This window comes from Antechinus flavipes, chromosome 2 (assembly GCF_016432865.1).
Source record: "Antechinus flavipes isolate AdamAnt ecotype Samford, QLD, Australia chromosome 2, AdamAnt_v2, whole genome shotgun sequence".
NCBI lineage: Eukaryota > Metazoa > Chordata > Mammalia > Dasyuromorphia > Dasyuridae > Antechinus > Antechinus flavipes.
This window is the reverse complement of record NC_067399.1, coordinates 315,388,559-315,406,528: the sequence shown is the minus strand read 5'-3', so window position 1 is coordinate 315,406,528 and position 17,970 is coordinate 315,388,559. Positions and strand designations below refer to the sequence as shown.

The following is a 17,970-nucleotide window of genomic DNA, read 5'->3' as shown; positions in this document are numbered from 1 at the left end:
AAGGGGATATCCAGTTTGATAACTATTTGAGCATAATTCCAAAATGCTCTCCAGAATGGCTGGATGTATTCACAATTCCACCAACAATATATCAATGTCCCAGTTTTTCCATATCCCCTCCAACATTCCGCATTATTTTTCCCTGTCATTCTAGCCAATCTGACAGGTATGTAGTGGTATCTCAAAGTTGTCTTAATTTGCATTTCTCTGATTAATAATGACTTGGAACATCTTTTCATATGGCTAGAAATAGTTTCAATTTCTTTGTCTGAGAATTATCTGTTCATATCCTTTGACCATTTATCAATAGGAGAATGGCTTCATTTCTTATAAATTAGAGTCAATTATATATTTTGGAAATGAGACCTTTATCAGAACCTTTGACTGTGAAAATGTTTTCCCAGTTTATTGCATTCCTTCTAATCTTGCCTGCATTAATTTTGTTTGCACAAAAACTTTTCAATTTGATATAATCAAAATTTTGAAAATACTGTTAATAATAGCTAACACATATTAGTGTCTACTATATGCTACTGCATTTTACAATTATTTTTTCATTTGATCTTTACAGCAACCCTCGAAAGCAGGTGCTATCATAATTCCCTTTTTACAGTTGAGGAAACTGAGACAATAAGGTTTCAGTGATTTGCCTAGGGTCATGCATCAAGTATTTGAGGCCAGATTTGAATCCATGCCTTCTTGATCTCAGATTTAGTATTCCACCCTAGGCTGCCAAGTCCTAGATTTGAGATGCTGTGAGATCCCATCCCAGCTTAAGTACTGTTCAGGGTCAATGACCTCCATTGAGAGAAATGATTATTTCTCTCTCATATTAATAACTAATTATTGAATGAAGACAGAGGTTTTTCCTATTTTTTTATTTCTTCACTCAGAAGTCAACCAGTATGGGAAATTTCTCTCAGAGACAGTAAAAGAAATTCTAAGTTTAGGCCAGCGGGTGGATTCCTGCTCTTTATGTTTATTCAGGTTGGGGGAAATGTGGATTCTCCCTTTTGTCTGACAAATGGTACAGAAATTGATGAAATTAATATGGAAAGTCTATTTGACCAAGACTTAGATTATCCAAGTCATGTATCCCCAAGACTCTCATTAAAATGAACCCTTATCTCAGTATAATATTCATTCTCTCATTAATTGTTAACCAATCAGAGTTGATTATGCTGAATAACACCTGCTCTTCCAAGGGCACATAAACTGTGAATCCATCGCCATGAGAGGGTCTTTGACATTCAAGAGTGTCATTGACCTCTTTTTATTAATAAACATGCTGGCTTTAAATAACCCAGAAATTATGTCTCTGAAATTTTTTAAATGTCACACCATAAAGAATCTTAGAGCTTAGAATAAGATCATAGATGTAAAACAGGAACAGACCCTAAAAATCATTCTAGTCTAATCTTCGCTCTACCCTATCTTACAGATGAAGAAACTGAGGCTGAGAAATTAAATACTAGAAGCCCCAAAATTTGTTTGGTCCTTTGAGGAATTCTTAATTTCTGGTCCTTATAGTTAAGGTCACCAGGTAAGTAACAGAATCAAATCTGAACCCAGCTACTTTAATTATGGTTCAAACATTCTTTTCATTGTACCATAGCTCTGTAAACAGAGTTTCCCAAGACCAAGAAACCCAGCTGTTGCTCATTAAGATAGGCTGTCCTCTGGAGTGGTCCAATCTGGGCCTTAAAGAACAGAGAGGGGACTACTAAGCGCTTCATTATTTTTTCCTTAAAACTGGCTCCTTTTTCTGAATTTTCCCAGTTTCATCAATGGCATTGACATTCTTCCAGACATTTATGGCTCTGTCATCAGTTTTGCTTTTATCTGTCCCTTTCTTATTATTCCCATTTACATTGCCCTACTTCCAGTTCCAGATATTTTCTATGGCCTACTAACCAATCTGCTTAGAATGACATAAGAAATAGAGTCAAGGCAACTGAGTTCACAATCTGCCTCAGAACACTTCATTACCTGATGATCTTTGGCAAGTCATTTAAATCCCTGTTTCCTCAACTTTTAAATGGGGATAATAATAGCATTTTCACAAAGTTGTTGTGAGAATCAAATAATGGAATTAACAATGGCTATTTGAGAGAACTGACAGTGAAGAATCTACATCTCTAGCCTCTCAGGAGAAGTGATGGAATGGGCAGACAGAGCAATTCATTTCTAGATATGACCAACTTGATACTTTATTTTATTATAACTATAAATTGTTAAAGGAGAAGGTTCTACTTGGGATTTGGGAATGGAAGAAGAGATTTATTAGGAAGTGATAGAAATGCTTTAGAGAGACAGAGACAGTGAGAGAGTGAGAGAGAGACATAGAGAGGCAGAAAAAGAGAAAGAGAGAGACAGAGAGAGAGAAACTGTGAGAGAGAGAGAGAGAGAGAGTCAGTTAAACTTTTTTAAAAGGAAAAAAGTAACTGAAGACTTAAGGAAGAAGAGAGTGCTATGAAAACACAAGTCAGTTAACTGAAAATAGATGCTTAAATCACACCTTAATATTAATACTTAATATGATTAAATGGAGTTTTATTTCAATGGACTAGATTTTATAGAAGTCCAATTTTGGGAGAGGAGAGAAGTAGAACCTATTACCCATAAGAAATGCTACAAGCCAAACTTAAGGGAAACTGTAGTAGGGAAGAGAAGTTAAACATTACCCCCTTTCTATTAACAAAAATTTCATTTTAACTTCAGGAACTTACAGCCTGGATGTTCTAATTCTTGACTAGTATTTCTTGAAACTGGCAACTTAAATAGATTTTTAAAAAGTAATTTCTTTGATTGCTTTTATACTATTGAAGGATCCTCCCAAATTTCACAGCCTCAGGCAGAGAGGAAGGGAAAGTAATCCCTATTCTGTATTAGTATTAGAAAACATTGCTCCTTTGTGGATTGTGGAGTTCTAAGTTAACAGCAAGACACTTCCTTTGTGATGTCATTGGCTTTGGTAGTCACTTGCCAGAAGCTGGTAGAAGATCTTTATGGGATGTTGAGGATAAGTGGGCAAGGTTGACTTGTATATACAAATGGAGAGGGCTTGTGACCTCCCACGAGCAATCAATTTCCCTTCCCTCCACCCCTGCCTCCATCTTCAAGGCTGGAGAAACCAGGAAGAGAAAACATCCCATAGGCTAATAAGGACTGGTTTGGCCAAATCATGGTGAGTAGGGCAAGGTAAAGTGTCAGAAGAAGGGACAAGTGCACAAGGATGGGGAACTATCCCTCAGAGAGACTAATTTTTAAAAATTTATTTATTTATTTTAATACATATTGCTTTATGAATCATGTGGGAGAGAAAGATCAGAACAAGAGGGAAAAACCAAGGGAGAGAAAAAAACCAGAAAAAAGAAGTGAACATAGCATTATTGATATACATTCAATCTTCGTGGTTCTTTTTCTGGATGTAGATGGCATCTATCCATCTATCCAAAGTTTATTGGGATTGCCTTGAAGGGAGAGCCATTTTTAACTTCCTGGGAAAATTTGCTATTTCTTGAGATTCTTCAGGATCATTCTGGGTATAAATCCATTGGTCATTGCCCCAAGACCCTAATCAACTGGGGATGGTCTCTGTCCGGCCTGAGATGACTGCTATAGGATGCCTCAAGATTGCAGGCACATCTGGAAAATCCCAGCATCTTCATGGGATTGTCCTTAACGGGAACAAAGTTCAAGAAATCTTTCTTTTCCAGAAAATCATGTTAAAGAGTAAAGTAAAAAATGTAGACATTTAAGGGATGATTTTTCATTTAAAATGACTGTGGTCTATTTGAGAAAACTATTAGGGATTGTCTTTTTGCTTGTTTTTTTTTATCCCTAGGGCAGAGCACAGTCCTTGGCATATAGTAGGCACTTAATAAATGTTAACTGGTTAACAGAAACTAAATAGAATTTTCTTTTTGGGAAAATATGATTAAGCAATGTCTGTTTCTGGCGTATCGCCCTGTAAATAGATGCATGTAGTATTTAGAAATCCAAATTTTTTCTTTTGGAAACAGAAACTTTGCCTTGTCTGGATTTTTCTTAAGAAACTTGAATAATTTCTTAGTTCTGTCACAAAAATACTCCTAGCACAAGTTAAAATTCCTTGCCCCAAAGCAAAAATTTGCAAAGATGATCCCACTATAACCCACTATGCTTGGAAAAATCCAAACCATGCATTCCTGGAGAAGTCCTTCCTTTTACTAATTCCAAAGCTCTGCAGGAGGTATAAATAAATCATGCTAAATGGCCATATTTTCCAGATAGTTCAAACATTATCTCCTTTAGAGCAACAGAAAATTTAACTATTTTGAGTAAAAATCTTATTTCTATACTTTACTATTATTCATACCTATGATTTCATGGGTATGGGGACCTCTCTTTACCAATGTAAATCTGAAATTGCTCTAAATTTCACTCTCTTAGAGAATTGCCAGAGAATTGAGAGGTTAATAATTTGCTTAGGATTTTAGTCAATAAGCATTTCTTAAGTGCCTGGAATGTTAGCTTTGTGCTAAGTGCTGAGGATACAAAAGGAGACAAAAGTTCCTACCTTCAAGAAGCCAGTATGTATCAAAAACTAAATCTGAACCCAGGTCATATAAGGAAAAAAAAAAATCAGCACTGAATTTAGTTAGAAATATTAAATTCAAATCCCAGCATTGTTGCTTACTATTTAGGGCCACTAGATGGTGCCATAGTGCACAGATTCTGGAGTTGGGAATTTTCATCTGAGTTCAAATCCAACCCCAGACACTTACTAGAAAGTCCCTGTTTGCCTCAGTTTACCTACCTGAAAAATGAGCTGGAAAAGAAAATGGCAAACCACTCCCAGTATCTCTGCCAAAAAAATCTCAAATAGAGTTACAAAGAGACAAGACTGAAAGGTCGAACAATAACAATCTATGAATTTACTACCTATGTGATTTTAGGCAAATTATTTTACCCATCTTTGTTCCAGTTTCTTTTGGACTCTGTAGTTAAGACCCCCTCAGTTAGGCCTAGTCAATCTAAATCATTTCTTCCATTTTTGTCTTTGGATTTGATCCAACAGACTTTTGCTTTTGGTCCTAGGGATTTTTCAGTCTTCATTTTCTAAACTTTCCCTGATCATTTGAATTTTAAATCATCAGGAACTCTCTGGCCCCTGACCCAATTGACTATCTTGATTCAGAGGTTTGCCCCCACTGGATGTACAGTGACCTGTTTTTCTGGGGGTTCTTTAGTCTGACATCTGTTCTATATTTCCTCTTTATTTCTGCTGAACATATACTTCCACCACAAGAGCAGATTTTCTAGAGTTCATACAAAAGCAAACTATCATATTATCACATAAAAGAAACTTTTCCTAAGTTGCATAGTAGCTAAGCTCTCTATCCTGAGTCTTTTCGATACTTACCTAGCCCATGACATTCTCCAAACCAGGAATCCCAAGTCAACCCATTCTGCTTTCTTTTAGCCATAACCACCATCCCTCTCCATAAAAGAATTGTCTTTCCTGTCTCTCTTCTGACAATATTGCACTCCCTCTCCCCAAACTCTCTTGATTCTTCCATATTTATACTCTGGATCAGACTTATTGGTCAAAAGTGGTTTTTGGCAAATCAGGAAAACTCTTGATTAAACAGTAGGGTTATGAATGTTCAAGTTGCATTCATACTTGTTCCATAAATTTTTATTCCGTTTCCAATGAATAAAAAAAGAAACAAAAATAAATATTATAATCTCTAAAACAGGTAATGCCAACAATCTGGAATAGTCCAAAGATATACTAGATAACTTCCCAGAAGTTCCTAGATTTCTTAAAACATTCTTTTAAAAAAAAAAGTATTTTGTTCTTAGATCACCTTAATTTTCAAAATAAAATTCCTCCCTTTCTCATGGAGCCATTCTTTATGACAAAGAAGAAAAGAAGGAAAAAATTCCACAAAACTAACCAACATATCAGCAAAATCAAGTGTAATGTTTAGTGTTCCACATCCATATTATCTTTCCTGTGAAGAACAACTAACAACATATCTACAAATGTCTTATTTGGAGTCAAGCAGGATAACTTTAATTTCATAGCATTCAATTTCAATGTTGTTGTTTCTATTTATAATGTAGTCATGTGTATTTTTCTTAGTTTTGCTTATTTGAGGTACTCTTAACTCTTCTCATGCTTTTCTATATTTTTGATATTCATTATTTCTTGAAATATGGAAATATTCCATTATATATATCCACAATTTCTTTAGCCACTCCAAACAGCCCAACAATTGATTGTTGTTTTTGTTATTCAGTTGTATCCAATTCTTTATGATCCCATTTGAGGTTTTCTTGGTAAAGATAATGGGACAGTTTACCATTTCCTTCTCTAGCTCATTTTATGGATGAAAGAAAGAGGGTTAAGTGACTTGCCTAGGGTCACACAATTAGTAAATTGGACCAAATCTAAATTCAGGAAGGTAAGTCTACCTGATGCCAGTCCTGATACTTTATTCACTATGACACCTACCTGTCTAGTTCAGATGGGCATCTACTATAATTCCTAGTTCTTTGCTATTACCAAAAAATATTGTTATAAATCTTTTGGTTCATAGAGATTCGTTCTTTTTATCTTTGACTTCTTTGGAATAGATATCTAGAAGTGGAATTTATGGGTCAAATGATATGGACACTTTTTAAATTGCTTTCTAAAATATTTGGACCAATTCACAGTTCCATCGATAGAGCATTGCAGTGATCATCTTTTTACAAACATTTATTATTCCCATTTTTATTACCTTTGCCAATTACCTAAACATTATTTTTAATAGATTTTATTAATATGTTTTGATTTTATATCTCCTAAATTCCCGGTTGTAGCTCTCCCTTTCTACTTCTTGAGAACCATCCGCTATAACAAATGATTTTGTCTTATATATTTTTAACAATCTTTGGGGTTAATAGTGTGAGTGGACTTAGTGATTCCTACATTCCAATGGACAAATGAAAGCATTTTGGTGCTATGTTCTAAAAACAGGCAGTATCTCCAGTAACTAAACCCGTTTGATCCAAATTGTGTTGTGAACCATCCATATTCCAGCATTAGTTCATCTGAATAAGAATCTATGTTTACTAACTAGGTTTAGATAATATGTAGTAGAGGTACTTTTGTCTTACCATTGAATTCCAATAATTCTGGAGGAGCGAGTGAGGCAGATGACTTTGTGCAGTTTTGCCTCACTTAAATCTAGTTCACAATCAAATCAAGACATTACTCTGGTGATATCATTGCTCATCTTCAAGAACTAAGCATGAATTACAACAAGATAGAGGCAGAGTGGTGTATATTAAAAGGCACCTTAACTGGATTGTAGATCTAGTTCTGTTTCTAACTTGATCTATGGCTTTGGACTTAGGTCTCTGTAGTTGTGTCCTCATCAGTAAACTATAAAGGCATATATATATATACATACATACATACATACATACATATATATACTAAAATATTCTTTGTAGTCTTTTTTTTTAATGGTAGCAAAAACACCGGAAACAAATTAGGTGTCTATCAATTAGGAAATAACAAAATAAACCACTCTACATACAGGTAATGGAATATTATCATTGTACCACAAGAAATAATGAATATGTAGCATTCAGAGAAATGTAGGAAGACTTAGAGAAAATGATTCAGAAGGAGGAAAACAGAAACAGTAGAAAATATGCTCAATGACTATAATAATGTAAATAAAAGCAGCATTAAAGGCATCAAATTCAGATTAAATGCAAATAATCAATAATGATTCAGTAGAGCAGATGCCAAAACACACCTCCATTTTCCTGGTAAAGAGATAGGAAAAACAAACTGTCCAGTGTTGCATACCCAGATGGATTTAGTCACTATGTTGATTGATTTTGCTTAACTGTTTTGCTTTGTTTTTCTTTGCGGGAAGAGGTTTCCATCAGGAAATGATTATGTTGTTTAAAAAAATCATAAAAATAAGTTTTGTGTTATTTTTTAAAGGAGGGTATTGAATTACATCTTCTCTAAAGTTTCTTCATGCTTTGACATCCTATATATCTATTTTAATTTTTATTATATTTAGTCGATTTTAATTTTATTTCTCCAATTCAGGAAAACAAAAACAAAGGATATTTGACTGCATATCTTTCTCAATGAAGAGCTTATTCTTAGGTTTAGTTTTTTAAAGCTTTAAGATAATAATTTGCCACCTTGTTCAGTCCTTTTCACAATGATGTATGTTTTTGTTTTGAAGCTATTAGAGTTAAGTGACTTGACCATGGTCATACAGCTAGGAAGTATTAAATATCTGAGGCAAGATTTGAACTCAGGTCTTTCTGCCTCCAGGGCCTGTCCTCTATCCATTGTGCCATCTAGTTACCCAGATCAGTCCTTTTTAGTCATATCTGACTCTTCATGACCCTATTTGGATTTTTTTTTTTAACAAAGACACTAGGATAGTTTGCCATTTCCTTTGCTCTCATTTTACAGATGAGGAAACTGAGGTCAACAGGTTTGTGACTTACTCAGGGGTTGTATAGCTAGTAAATATCTGAGGACAGATGAGAACTCAGGAAGAATAGGCAGGACTCCAAGCCCAGCACTCTGTGCACTATGGCGCCACCTAGCTTCCCCCAAATAATAATAGTAATGGCTTTTACATAAATACATATTTAATATATATATGTAAGTTTATTTAAAGAAGAGGCAATGTAGCTATCCTCAAAGACTGGAAGATCTGGGTTCAAGTGTTGCCTGTGATATGTATTAGCTATGGTGACCCTAGGTAAATTATTTAATCTCTCAGTGGAGTCAAACTCAAATAAAAACTGGGGCTACTAATTTGTATATAAAGATCCCAGCAAGCTACACATTGACTTAGTTGTAGAATGTAATATTTTCTATGTTTTATTATTTTTTTATTTTGCTAAATATTTTTCATGACAGGTAGGTAGCACATTTAGCATTGGGTTTGAAATCAGGAAGATTTATCTTTCTGAATTCAAATTTGGCCTGAGATACTTAACTATGTGACTCTGGCAAATCACTAGTTGTCTTCATTTCCTTGTCTATAAAAATGAGCTGGAAAAGGAAATGGCCAATTACTCCAGTATCTTTGCCAAGAAAACCCTAAAATGGTGTCATGGAGAGTTGGATATAACTGAAATGACTGAACAACAACAACAAATATTTTCCAATTACATGTTAATCTGGTTCTTAAGCATTTGGGAGAGTTGTGGGCAGCGGGAAGCCAGCAGGCCTGGTGTGTTGGACACCTCTTCTCTAGGTAACTTTCTAAGAATATAATGTTTCAGAAAATGTACTGCTTTGTGCTGGTAGAGGGAGTTACTCAAAAGGAAACACCATATGCCAATAAAGTCACAGGTCTACTCCATAACCCTATTCATACTTCATAGTTAAAACAAAAATAGCTAACATTTATAAAGCAACTTTTTATTTATATATTTATATAATATATTTATAATTATTTTTTCCAATTACAAGTAATTGTAATTTTTAATATTCCTTTTTAAAAAATTGAATTCCAAATTCTTTTCCTTCCTCCTTCTTCTTCCTGCCTCATTGAGAAGGCAAGCAATTTGATAAAGGTTATATATGTGCAACCATGCAAAACACATTTCCATATTAGTTGTGTTAAAGAAATCACAGACCCTCTTACTAAAAAATACAACAAAAACACTAAAATAAAAAGAGAAGTATGCTTTGATCTGCATTCAGAATCTATCAGTTCTTTCTTTGAAGATGAAGAGCATTTTTTATCTTAAGTCCTTCTTAATTGTCTTGAATCATTTATTCCTAAGAATGTTAGGTCATTCACAATTGATCATCTTACAACATTGCTACTGCTGTGTACAATGTTTTCCTGGTTCTACTCCCTTCACTTTGCATCAGTTCATGTAAGTATTTCTAGGTTTTTCTGAAAGCATCATGTTTGTCACTTCTTATAGCACAATGATATTCCAACATAATCATATACCACAACTTCCCCTAATATGGACAGCCTCACAATTTCCGGTTCTTTGCTAACACACACACACAAAAAAAGCTGCTATAAACTTTTGTATATGTAGATCCTTTTTTCTCTTTTTTTAAAAAACTTCTTTAAGATACAGATCTAGTAGTGATATTACTGGGTCAAAGAGTATGCATAGTTCTATAGTCCTTTGGACATAGTTCCAAATTGGTCTCCAAAATGGTTGGGGTGAGTTCACAACTTCACCAATAATTGAATTAGTGTCTTAATTTTCCACATGTCATTCAACATTTGTGGTTTTTCTGTCATATTAGCTAATATAATAGGTGTGAGGTGGTACCTCAGAGTTGTTTTAATTTGCATTTCTCTAATCAATAGTGATTTAAGGTATTTTTTTCACATGATTATAAATAACTTTGATTTCTTTATCTGAAAACTGCTTGTTTATATCCTTTGACCATTTATCAATTGGGAATGCCTAATATTCTTATAAAGTTGACTCACTTCTCTATGTGGTTGAGAAATGAGGTCTTTATCAGAGAAATTTGTGTAAAATTCCACACACACAGCCAGTTTCTTGATTTTCTACTGATTTTGTTTGCATAGATTTTCTTTGTGAAAAGCTTAATTTAATGTCATTAAAGTTATCCATTTTATATCTTGTAATGCTTTCTAAATCTTGTTTGGTAGCAATTTCTTCCCATATCTATAGATATGACAGATAAACTAGTCTGTGTCCCCTAATTTGCTTATGGTATCACCCTTTATGTTTAAATCATGTACCTATTTGATCTTATCTTGTTATAGGATATGAATGTTAGTCTATATTTAGTTTCTACCCATTTTTCCCAGTTTTGTCAGCAGCTTTTGTCAAATAGTGAGTTCTTGGCCCAAAAATTTCATTGATAACTATGGTCATTTGGTCATTACTTACTCTATATTCTGACCTGATCTATTCCACTGATTCCCTATTCTATCTCTTAGCCAATACCATGTTTCGATGATTACCCCATCATAATATTGTTTGAGACCTAGTAATGGCTAGACCTCTTCACTTTTTTCTCATTGGTTCTCTTGATATTCTTGATTTTTTGACCTTCCAGATGAATTTTGTTATTATATTTCTAGCTCTATGATATATTTTTTTTGGTTCTTTGATAAGCACTGAATAAGTAAAGTAATTTAAGTAGAATTCTAATTCTAATTATATAATATAACAATATTATATATAACATATATAATATTATTAGTTAATAATAATATATGATATAATAATAATATAAAGTAGAATTATATTGCCTTAGCCTACCTATAAGCATTAATGATTTTCAAGTTTTTTAGGTCTGATTTTATTTGTTGCACTTACTATATTCTAGGCACTGTACTAAGCAGTTTATAATTATCTCATTTATTCTCCTTGGAAAGTAGGCGCCATAATTGTCATCACTTTACAGATGAGGAAACTGAGATACGTGAGGTTAAGTAACTTGCCTATGGTCACACAGTTAACTAGTAGTTTAGCTAGTATCTGAGTTCAAGTTGGAACTCAGTTACTGTGTCTCCTATAAAAGGACTTTATATGCATTAACTATAATAATAACTAAGGTTTATATATATTGTGATAAGTACTTTACAGTTATATCATCTGATCCTTAGCCCAGCTCTGGGAGGCATAGACTACTTTCCCAGAGTCATAAAACTAGTAAATTTTAGAGGCGAGATTTCAACTCAGGTCTTCCTTATTGGAGGCCCAGTGCTCTCTCCGCTTCAACATCTATAATTCTAATTATACTCGCTAAGATAGGCAGGCTGTGATATGATGGAACGAATTGTGGATTTAAAGGTTTTAGCTTTGAATCGTGCCTCTGCCATTTACTGTGTAGAATATTGAGCAAGTGACTTTGGGCCTCAGTTTCCTCATCTGTAAAATGAGAAGATTGAAGGAGACCATTTCTAAGGTTCCTTTGAGTTCTAAAACTATTTTGATTCCCATTTTGCAGATCAGGGAACTCTCAGAGAAGTAAGTGACTATCACAAGTTTCAACAGATAGCAAATGGTAATGGATAGAGTGCTGGTCGGGAAGATTCATCTTCCTGAGTTCAAATCTAGCCTGAGACGTTTACTGACTGCGAAATTTTGACCAGGTTTCTTCGTCTGTAAAATGAGTTGGAGAAGGAAATGGAAAAAGACTCCACTATCTTTGTTAAGCAAAATCCACGGGGGCAGCTAGGGGGCGCCGTGGATAGAGCACCAACCCTGAAGTTAGAAGGGACTTGAGTTCAAGTCTAACCTCAGACATTTAATACTTCCTGTGTGACCCTGGGCAAGTCACTTAACCCCAATTGCCTGGCCGGGGGGAGGGACGGGGGAGGGGGAGGGGGAGGGGGAGGGACATGGGTCACGAATACTTGACAATTGAAAAAACTTATCAAGAAAAGTAGAGTAGGTTTTTTTCCTCCTCATTCCCTATTTTAATTAATGCCTTTAAAAAGTAACTTTCTTTTTAACTTCACGCCGGGGCCTCGGTAAGGCACAGCTCCCTCCACGCTATAAATCTAGAGCCGCTGTAGTGAGACTAAGCTTTGTCCCATGCAAGAAGGATGAGTAACCTCGGAGACGGCCAAGCCAGAAGGGTAGTGTTGATGTGTTCCCAGGATTGTGTGGTTGGTAATTTGCAGACCGTCCCTCTGCCGGGGAAGGCGAGGAGGCGCCGGGCTTGTATTTGCTGCATTGTTGCTGAAGCGCGTTGCGGAGCCGCCTATTACCTTGTGGAAACTGCTTTTGCCTTTGTGCACTGTGTCAGGGGAGCAGCCCGTCCTAACTGCGGGACGGAAGCTCAGTGCGGGAGCCTGAGCGCCCGGCTAATTGGCTGGCCGCTGTCGAAGGGGAAGCAGGCTCGCAGGTGGTCACTTGTACCTCATTGGCTGAGCGGCTCTCCGCGACTCCCCCAGTCTGACAAGCCAGCCTCGGTTCCCAGGCAGGTCAGCCTCGCTGGCGGAGGGGAGGGGCTAGGACGGCCAAGCGGGTGAGACTGTCTTAGAAGGGGAGGAGCTCAGCGAGGCTCGGGCATCGGGATGCTGCTCCCCGGTGATGCAGCGGGGAATTTGTAGACAGTCCCTTGGCAGGTGGGGTTCACTGGCTTTTTTCCTGGGTGATGGGGAGAAGGACTGGGCAGATCTCTGCTGCCTTCTCACAGGTAGGAACATCCTTCTCATTGACGGCCCCCTGGGGCTCAGGAGTGGGTTGCGCGGCGGGGAGAGGCGAGTTTCGGGGCTGGCAGGGTGACTGAGGAGGCCGAGGAGGGAGGAAGGGTAGGGGGAGAGGTTGGGTGGGTATGCATTTTGGGTATTGATTGAGATTCAAGAAGGGCCCTGAAATCCAGACTCCGAGGAAGTGGGAGGGAGGACGGAAGTGGAGCCTGGAGGACGGGGATGGGTGTGGGAGAGAGAGTAGGGCTTGGTCGTTTGGGAAAGACATACTGTGTTCTCCTGGACTCTGCCTTCTGGGCAGAAATCTGAAGCTGGCACTTTCCGTGCCATCATCGAGAGCCATATGGATGGCAGCCTCTGAGCTCTGTGCCTGGGGAAGGGGCAGCAAGCATAAGCTGGCAAGGGGGGAGGGTTAGGAGAGCTGACCATTGGCCAATCTGGCATAGATAGATAAGGATGGTCCCTGGGGATTTGGTCCTCAGGGTACTGCCCCGCTGTTAAACCAGGCAGAAGTTCCCGCTAACTTTGGGGGGGGGTATCTCCAAACTAAGGAATCCCCAGAACTCTCTGCCAAGACACTTTGAGTGTGGGGGTGGGGAGATTGGTATTCTCCTCTTCCAACAAGCTGCCTCCTTCATCTACTGGCTTACGGAGAAGGCTGTCATGGCAACGTCACTGTCAGTACTCACTGGCTCACTCTTGGTGGTGGTGTGAAGGCCCTGTTGTACCCTTGGCCATCTGGACTATTAAGCAGAGAAAGAAGTGGGGGAGGCCTTTATCTGCCATCTTCCACCCAGAAGGTTTCAAACAGACATCGTATGTCATCCTAGCACTAGTTTCAATGGGAGATTTTGCAGTCTGGAGATATTCACCTCTTGTCTTATAGTTGAGGAAACTGAGGCACCAAGGAAGAAGTGACCTATCTAAGATCACAAATCAAAGCTGCCACAGAGCTGTTTCTTCCAGACATTAGAGGAGAAGAATCCTGCTTTTTTTCCTCTCTCCTCTCCTCCCCCCTCAGCTCTGTCCCTCTTAACCTGCTGCTGTATGATACTGGGTGGGGCATATGTAGTTCCCTCCCCTTATCTCCCTTTCATCATATCTGAAAATAGAAATAAACTTGCCCATTTCCCAGGCTTGCATCGAGCATTGAATGTTTGTAAATTGTTTTACAAAATGAATCAGAACTTAGGACTGCCACGATTCCTTATTTATTATGAATACTTATCTGAGATGACCCAATCGTGGTGCCTTCTCAAACTCTTGGGAATGGAGGGGTCCAGGCCAGCATCCTAGTATCGCTTGGTCCTAGATCTGTCTGGTGATCTTCTGACCTGAGATACTTACTAAGAATGAAGAAAAAGTCTTTCTTCTTTAACGATCTCAGCTCAAAAGGGAAACCCAGGAAGTGTAAATTTCACCATCTGGGGGGAAAGCTGAGGCTTGAGGTGAGCTGTTTTGGAGCATGCTATTCCCTGGAGGCTTCGAGTCAGTCATGCTGCTTTCTTTCACTGACTCAGAACTTGTCCTAATTCTCTTCCCCTTTCTAGCTGACAATTATGACAAATTAAGGTGATTGAGTTTGCAAACAGATCTTGTGAGTCTTTTTGTAATAAAGCTGTTAGGATGACAGATAAAAACCTGAGTGACCTGTTCATACCACTTAGAACTGAATCAAAAAAAGGATTGTTACGTTTGATCCTAGAGGTGATAAGAACTCACTGGAGTTTACTGAATATAGGGGGATATGATCAGAACGGAACTTTAGGGAAGTCATCCTGACAGAAGAGTGAAGGATGGATTGGAGGGGAAAGCAACTTGAAGCAGAATGTGGGCTATAATATCCAGACATAAGTTGATGAGGGTCTGTACCATTGTAATGTCATCATCAGAGGAGAGAAGGGGGCTTATTGGAGAGACATTGCAAAGGTGAAATTGATTGGCCTTGTCAATAGATTGTGGATATGCAAGATGAAAGCTAGTGAGGACATATGGGAGAAATGCCACATCCAGTATAGAAACTCATTCCATTGATTAAGACCAGCAACTCTTTGTAATATGTAATCTTGGACAGTTTCTTAGATGGGGTTTAAAACGTCCCCTTGCTAAGACAGCTAATATGTGTCATGCCAGGATTTAACCCATCTTCCTAATTCTAAAGCTAGCATCCACCTTGATGTACTAACTCACTCTCTCTCTAATGAGTTATCATAAATTAATACATGCCATACATCAAAATTTTCTGTCCATGAAATTATATATATATATATGTATACTTAGAAATTAGGTAATACTAGAACATTCCCACTGTTGTAATTCTTCCAACCCACCCCTCCCCCAAATTCTATGTGTCTTTCCCACTTTTTATTCAGTCATGTCTGACTCTTCATGACTTCATCTAGGATTTTCTTGCCAAAAATAGTAAAGTGGTTTGTCATTCCTTCTCTAGTTCATTTTACAGATGAAGAAACTGAGGCAAATAGGATAAAGTGACTTTCCCAGGATCCATCCCGCAGCTAATAAGTGTCTGAGGCTCTATTTGAACTGAGGAAAATAAATCTTCCTGATTTAGGATCTGGCACCCTACTCACTCCACCACCTAGATGCCTGTCTTTTCCAAAAGGCAGCTACAAACCCTGCCTCACTTGGCTCTGGTGTTTAGATGTTATAGAATTTCAAAGATAGAAGGTACTTTAGAGGTTCAACCCTTTTGTTTTATAGAAGAGGAAACAAGGCTCAGAAAGGTAAAGTATTAGTCAAAAAACATTGAGTGCCTACTATGTGCCAGGCATTGTGCTAAGTAAGCACTGGGAATACAAAGAAAAGCAGAAGGCAGCCCCTGCTCTCTGGGAATACATGGTCTGTTGAGGGAGAGGACATGCAAACAATTATATACAAATGATGTATAGACAAGATAAATGAGAGTATGTCAGGGTTAAGGAAAATTGAACAGACTTCTTGGAGAAGGTAAGACTTTAGCTGAGACTTGAAGGAAGCATGGAAAGTTAGAAAATGCCTATGTGGTGGAAGAGTTCCAAGCAAGGAGTGACTTGTCCAAGTTCATGTAACTATTTTGTGACAGAACCAGCATCGACATCCTGTCCTCCTGGTTCCCAGTCTAGGGCTCTTTCCAGTTCCCACTGGTGCCTTGGTGAGTCAGTAGCAAAACAAGACATAACCATTTCTCTCCTTGGTACTGGTCTGCTTTCTAGCTCAGTATCACTCATTTCCAAGAGGCAGATCCATCAAAGCAGAAGTAAATTTCTCCCATCTATTGTTGGTTACTAATTTGTTTTAAAAGGCAGTATCTCAGAGGGAGGAAGCCAATTTCCCTGTGACTCATATCAGTAAAACAAAACCAGATACCCCTCTTTTGGGTTCACAGAAAAGAGCAAAAGCAGCTTTCATATCATGTACAAATGATACAACTTATGATACCTTACAAGGTTAGGGCATGAAGTCAGAATGATAAAAGATAATGCAGTGGACTCTCTGGCGTGATCAAGAGATAGCAGGAGTTGGCTGATCAATCTGGTTGATTGATAAAGAATTCCAGTTAATAAGGAACTACTATAGATGCCAATTTTAAGATAAGAATACAACATAATACTTCCAACACTCAAATCAAAGCAGCTTAGTATGGTGGTTAGAGTGAATTTAGAGTTAAGAAAATCTCTCTTCAAGCAATTTAAAACTATTCCCAAAGGGCTACAAAACTGCCAGCAGTGTCTCTCCTGGGTCTGTGTCCCAAAGAGATTATAAAAAAAGGGAAAGGGATCCACATGTGCAAAAATGTATATAGCAGCTCTTTTTGTAGTGGAAAGAAACTGGAAACTGAGTGGATGCCCATCAGTTGGAGAATGGCTGAATAAATTATGGTATATGAATGTTATGGAACATTATTGTTTTATAAAAAATAACAAGCAGGCTAATTTCAGAAAAGCCTGGAAAGTTCATAAAAATGAACTAATGCTGAGTGAAGTGAGCAGAAGCAAGAGAACATTGTACAGAGCAACAAGAAGATTATGTGATCATCAGCTGTGACAGACTTGGCTCTTTTCAACAATAAGGTGATTCAAAGCAATTCCAATAGACTTGTGATGGAAAGAGCCATCTGCATCCAAAGAGAGAACTATGGACACTGAAGTGGATCGAAGCATAGTATTTTCACCTTTGTTGTTGTTGTTGTTGTTGTTTGTTTGTTTGCTTGGGATCTTTTCTCTTACTTTTTTTCCCTTTTGATCTGATTTTTTTTGTGTAGTATGCATGACAAATATAGAAATGTTTAGGAGAATTGCACATGTTTAATCTATATCATATTGCTTGCTGTCTGGGGGAGATGGGAGAAAGAAGATAAGAGAAAAATATGAAACATAAGGTTTTGCCAAGGTGAATGTTGAAAAAATATCTTTGCATGTATTTGGGGGGAAATACTATTTCTCAAATAAAGGAGGAGAAGAAAGAGGGAGAGGAGGAAGAAGAGGAGAAGGAGGAGGAAAGGAAGAGGAGGAAGGAGGGAGGAGGAGGAAGATAAGAACAAGAAGGAGGAAGACAGAGGATGAACAGAAGGAAGAGGAGAAGGAGGAGGAGGAGGAGAAGTCTACCTCTCTTCAAATCCTGTCTATAATGCATGCTAGTCAAATTTTACTATAGGCAAAACACTTAACCTGTCAGTGTCCCAGCAAACTCTTTTAAAATCATGAGTGGTAAACAATTGCAGATCTACTTTGGAAAAGAGAGTTTCCTCACTGGACCACATTATTTAGACAAT

General features: G+C 37.6%; 1 protein-coding gene across 3 annotated transcripts in view; it reads left to right on the top strand.

Moving 5' to 3' along the window:
- The first annotated feature begins 3,007 nt into the window (after positions 1 to 3,007).
- The window catches only part of TMEM63C (transmembrane protein 63C), a 128,543-nt gene continuing 113,580 nt past the window's right edge, over positions 3,008 to 17,970 (top strand). For 2 of the 3 annotated variants that reach the window (XR_007950620.1, XM_051977521.1), the window contains exon 1: positions 3,008 to 3,187. The gene's annotated coding sequence lies outside the window, so the exon portion shown is untranslated. Of the gene's footprint in view, positions 3,188 to 13,082; positions 13,187 to 17,970 lie in introns of those variants that run through there. The other variant, XM_051977523.1, reaches the window with a different exon arrangement.